The sequence below is a fragment of the Gorilla gorilla genome, chromosome 1, assembly GCF_029281585.2.
Source record: "Gorilla gorilla gorilla isolate KB3781 chromosome 1, NHGRI_mGorGor1-v2.1_pri, whole genome shotgun sequence".
Taxonomy (NCBI): Eukaryota; Metazoa; Chordata; class Mammalia; order Primates; family Hominidae; genus Gorilla; species Gorilla gorilla.
The window spans coordinates 158,882,322-158,888,321 of NC_073224.2; the positions used below are offsets into that span (position 1 = coordinate 158,882,322).

Consider the following 6,000-nt stretch of genomic DNA (forward strand, 5'->3'; position numbering starts at 1 on the left):
CCTATAGCTGAAATAGAAACTTCAGAGTTATGTGAACTTTAATTTTTAGGGCCAGGTGCAGGGTCTCATGCGTGTAATCACAGCTCCTTGGGAAGCCAGCGTGGGAGGATCACTAGAGGCCAGGAGTTGGAGACCAGCCGGGGCAAAATAGCAAGATCCTATCTGTATTTCTTTTTAATTAATACTTAAAAGCAAGGAAACATTACATTTTTGTAAATCCAAGCTTGAGACTGAGAATTTGTACCTATTACAATGATAGTTTATTGCTAATATGTCTAAGCACTTAGCACTAACAACAATCTAATCTAAGAGTTTCTCTTACCATGTCAATTTTACGGAAGGGTAAACTGAGGTGCATTGTGAGTGTTACCTTACACTAAGTCTCATAGCCCATGCCCACAGACACATCACCATACCTTATATCTAGACTTGATTTCTATTTCCTGATTTGCCAAACTCTGAGATAGCCTGTTTACGGCCTGGAAGCTGACATACAATGTCCTTACCATCCAGTTGGCTGAATTTTTCATATGGGAATGCAAGGAAGATGTGAAGGAAGAATGCAGTAATCACTCCTTACATTTGAATATTGCTTTAATCTTGTCTTATTTCATAATAATGCACATTTATGAGGTAGGCAAGGTAGAGATTATTACTCTACTACTCAATTTTATAAATTAAAAGAGAGCTTAAACAACCTACTCAGAATCATGCTACTTGTGCTAGTGGGGTGAGCACAGGGGCTGAAAACATGTTCCTGAGAATCATGTAATCTCCTGAGCTTCAAACAATTTGAGGAAAGGATTGTATTTTCCCTATTTTAAGACTGCAGACAAAGATACTGCAATATTCACCAAACTAACAGAGATTTTGGAATTTCTGTTTTAAATCATAGCTAAAACCTCACTAAGAAAATAAATGGGGCGCTCTGTAATAAATTTACTGACAGAGGGAGTCTCTTTTAGAATACTGAATCTAGGCTTGGCAGTAAGTACGTAGATGCTCAACAGGAGACCCTTGTGGAGATGACTCCTGAATCCAACCGCTTGCACTTATCTCTCCCCATAGCATTAGCGTCTGCATTTCTAAAAGTTTCCACTGCAGTTCTTCCTGGATACCTTGTCAGCCCTTAAAATCAACTGGGCCCATCTTGTTCCTACAGCCTGTTTCTGCACCTGACTTCCTAGGTTCTGTAATAGTAGCAGAATTCTCTCAGTTACATACGATTAAGTGCCTCGGGGTTATCTTTAAGTCTTCATTCTATCCTGCCTTAATAATATTTAGATACATGTCTGTAGATTCTATCTTTATTTATAAAACTCTATTCCTTTCTTTTCAATCCTACCGACATAAGGCTAGTTCAAGCCTTCATTATTTATCTTCTGGATCATTAAAATAATCCCTTGGCAGTTCTCCTCCATGACTATACTGCCTCACTCTAGAAGAGCATAGTTACTATTACAAGACTAATTTTGTTTCTAAACCCAACTCTAATTCTACTATTTCCCTTTTCAAACCTAATTAGGTGTCTATATTCTATGGAATTAAATACCAATTTTGTTTCCAAGTTTTAATTCAATAATAAAGCAATATTTATTTCACATAACTTTAAACTCTCTCTTTTTGTTTCATTGCTCTGTTTATGTACTATCATCTCCAGGAAAATAGAACTACTTATACGGTAAGATCCCATACTTTCCCACTTCTATTTCTTTTGTTCTTGCTATATTTTTTCCATAATGGGAAATCCTTTTTAAACATCTATCCTAAATGCCTTCACCTTCATGAAGGCAACCCTGCTTCTCTCAGGCAGATTATTATCTTCATAAAATCATGAAAGATTTGTATCTTCATATATCATCATTGATATAGTCAAAATTTATATTATCTTACATAATCATGATTGATGTATAAGAAGAAGTTTAATTTTAGATTAAGCATGTGAAATTTAGTTATAAATACAGACAGGATACATTCTAACTTTGTACTACTACCTAGGCCTACAGCCTACAGCATAGTGCTAGATCCTAGAGGGGAAAGTTTGTTTTTATCCAGCATTTTATTCTATGTAATCTAACATACCTAGATTGTATGTGAGAGATACTTGAAAACTGTTTATTGAGATGAATTAAAGTACATTAACCAACAATCGTAGTATAGTTTCTCATTATCGTGGAGATACTTGAAACTGCTATGTTACTCACTGCCAATGAAAACATAAGGTCAGAGACTTGGAGGAATAAAACATTCCTCAATAATTGCATTATTTCATTAGTTTAATGATATATATTCTGCATTAATAGTGAAAAGATAATATTGATTTTGGATATCATCATATAAGGAGGACCATTAAACATTATAGATATCTTTTGTTCTTGTTGTTTTCCTATGACTCTCATGAAAATTTGAAACTGTGTTTTATTATCCTCAAATCATTTATTCAGGCCTACATAAATTTTGGTACTGGAAACTTGCCTAGCATAGCACCAAGATCAAGGGCTTATTTTCTATTAAATTAGAATTCAGATCTTTGTATCACAAATTTATAAATGTATGGTAGTATTAGCCACAAAATAATCTGTCATCTGGTCTTTACATTTCAACACTGGGTAAAATGTAAACTGGATAAAATGGAAACTTAATTAGGATATTAAAAAATAGATCTATGAGGGACATTCAAAATAAATTTAGACTGGATATGTTTATAGGGTGAACTGTAATTGTCCACAAAACTAACTGTTTAAGGAAACATCATATTCCCTATGCTACCCCTTTTAAAGGCTGTAATATTTAATAAATATGCTGCCAAATTGATCAATGTTTAGAATGTACTTTTTCTACAGCTGCAGAAAAAATAAGAATATTATGGTATTGGGCCAAACAGGCCATAAGAATTGCTGAGAAGAAAGGTACAATCAATTGAGAATAAAAGATGAGAGGGTTATATAAATTGAGCCCCCATAGGAAGAAAGATAAAGCTTCGATGATTGCCTCCTAAGGGCCAGGCAAGTTAGTAACAATTCAAACAAGGTCTTTGAGCTGAAGTTCAACCTAGTGAATGGTGCGCTGGATGAGACAGTACAGAGTACAGTACTGTTCAGCCATTGTGATGAATGTACCGTATGCAACATTGCTAGCTTGGTTAGCATTCTTTGAAGTCCATGGAAAATTCTAGATTAAAAAATATGCCATGAGGACCAAATGTATTAGTCCATTCTCACACTGCTAATAAAGACATACCCAAGACTGGGAAATTTATAAAGGAAGGAGGTTTAATTGACTCACAGGTCAGCATGGCTGGGAAGGCCTCAGAAAATTTACAATCATGGGGAAAGGGGAAACAAACATGTTCTTCCTCACATGGTGGCAGCAAGAAGTGCCAAGCAAAAGAGGGAAAATCTCCTTATAAAACCATCAGATCTTCTGAGAACTTACTCACTATTATGAGAACAGCAGCATAAGGGTAACTGCCTCCATGATTCAATTACCTCCCACTGGGTCCCTCCCAGAACTCAAGGGGATTATGGGAACTACAATTCAAAATGAGATTTGGGTGGGGACACAGCCAAACCATATCATCAAACAACAGGGAAACATTGCCTTAAACACAAATGTAATTATCAGTGAAAGATTTCATAATCAGATTTTAGGTTGTTGCAGAAAAAGGAATCTGTGGACCATATCTAGTCGGTTTTCTAATTTGTCTTTGACCATACATTGCAAAATAAGAAAACCACAGTATAGATACGAAATCTGTAGATACGCTTCTCTACTTGCTATTTTCATCATTCAAAATATTTTCTTTCATTAGAAAAGATAATTTTTTTCCAGAAATTTGTAATTTGCAAATGCTTGTTTTGTAATGTAAATAAATGTCTTGGTTAAAAACCAGGATAGTTAGAATTGATAAAATGTTTTAACTGTTTACCTCTTTTTAAAATGAGCATTTCTTCATGAAAACTATCCTAAAATTGTTTTCTGGTGGCCAGTAATTGCTTGTCAATAGAGAGTGAGAGCCTTTGTAGATGCTGATAGATAAGATACGGGAAGTGGAATAGGGGACATATATTTTTCCATTATTTTGTAGCAAAAATAAAGACCAATGTATTGTTCAATTAGATATGAGACCTCATTAGAAGAACTAAATTTGATTCTAGGCATTCCAATTAAACCGTAAAACACAAATTTAATACAGTACAATTTTGGCTATGGAGCTACACAACCAGTTCAATGGATCCTGTCAGTGAAATTGAATGCAGTTTGTTTTGTTTTGTTGTTGCTTAAGAAAACAACAGATTTCAAGAAGAATAATTTAAGTAAAAGGTAAGCCGTAGTAACTTAAAGGTATCTCTTCAGTCAATAATACACATCCTTCAAGGTTCGTCTTCTCGATAAATCTTTCCATGACTACAAGCCCTCAAAAACTATATAAGATGCAAAATGTTAGTTTAAATTTAAATGTCAATAGTTGTAAATAATTTGTTACTAATGACAAAAATCAAGAAACCTTAACATGGTACACTTGAAGAATAAAAAAACTATGGGAGATCTGAATCTATTTCTGTACTGACAATGCTCCCATTTGCTCACATGATAACTTTATTATTTAAAAAAAAAAAGGTCGGGCCCGGTGGCTCATCCCTGTAATCCTAGCACTTTGGGAGGCCAAAGCGGGCGGATCACCTAAGGTCAGGAGTTCAAGACCAGCCTGGCCAACATGGTGAAACCCCGTCTCTACTAAAATACAAAAATTAGCCGGGCATGACCGGTGCCTGTAATCCCAGCTACCTGGGAGGTTGAGACGGGAGAATCACTTGAACCCGGGAGATGGTGGTTGCAGTGAGCCAAGATGGCGCCACTGCACTCCAGCCTGGGAGGCTGAGCCAGACTCCATGTCAAAAACAAACAAACAAAAAAAAACAAAAAAAGCCTCTTTTCTGGCTGGAACCATAGAAGGTGTTGAAGAGAAGAAAAAGAAGGTTCCTGCTGTGTCAGAAACCCTTAAGAAAAAGCGAAAGAATTTCGCAGAGCTGAAGATCAAGTACCTAAGAAAGAAGTTTGTCCAAAAGACGCTTTGAAAGGCAAGGAGGAAGCTTATCTGTGAAAAAGCGAAGCACTATCACAAGGAATATAGGCAGATGCACAGAACTGAAATTCGAATGGTGAGGAAGGCAAGAAAAGCTGGCAACTTCTATGTACCTGCAGAACACAGATCGGTATTTGTCATCAGGGTCAGGGGTATCAATGGTGTGGCCAAAAGGTCCGAAAGGTGTTGCGGCTTCTTCGCCTTCGTCAAATCTTCAGTGGAACTTTTGTAAAGCTTAACAAGGCTTCAATTAACATGCTGAGGATTGTAGAACCATATATTGTACGGGGGTACCCAAATCTGAAGTCAGTAAATGAACTAATCTACAAGTGTGGTTATGGCAAAATCAGTAAGAAAAGAATTGCTTTGACAGACAACGCTTTGATTGCTCCATCTCTTGGTAAATATGGCATCATCTGCATGGAGGATCTGATTAATGAGATCTATACTGTTGGAAAACTCTTCAAAGAAGCAAATAACTTCCTGTGGCCCTTTGAATTATCTTCTCCACGAGGCGGAATGAAGAAAAAGACCACCCATTTTGTAGAAGGTGGAGATGCTGGCAACAGACAGGACCAGATCAACAGGTTTTTTAGAAGAATGAACTAAGGTGTCTACCATGATTATTTTTCTAAGCTGGTCATTTAATAAACAGTACCTGCTCTCAAATTGAAAAAAAAAAAAGAGAGTGCAATGTTTTTTAGTGAATAAACAGGAGTTGTACATCACCCACAGTGTTTACTCGTTGGAGTGTATGGCCAGGCGAAATTCCTATGATTTTCATGGTGATAAAAAGCCAAGAAACGCTGATAGGGCAGTTTTGTTTGTGAAGGGTAGAGTGTCTACTTTTCAATTAGACTATAAATTCTTCCAGGGAAAGATCCTTATCATTGATTTATTTAAATACCAAGTAC

The 6,000-nt window shown here is 36.2% G+C and overlaps 1 pseudogene; it reads left to right on the top strand.

The window, feature by feature from the left end:
• The window catches only part of LOC101130678 (large ribosomal subunit protein uL30-like), a 52,034-nt pseudogene extending 46,339 nt beyond the window's left edge, over positions 1–5,695 (top strand).
• Positions 5,696–6,000: the final 305 nt, after the last annotated feature.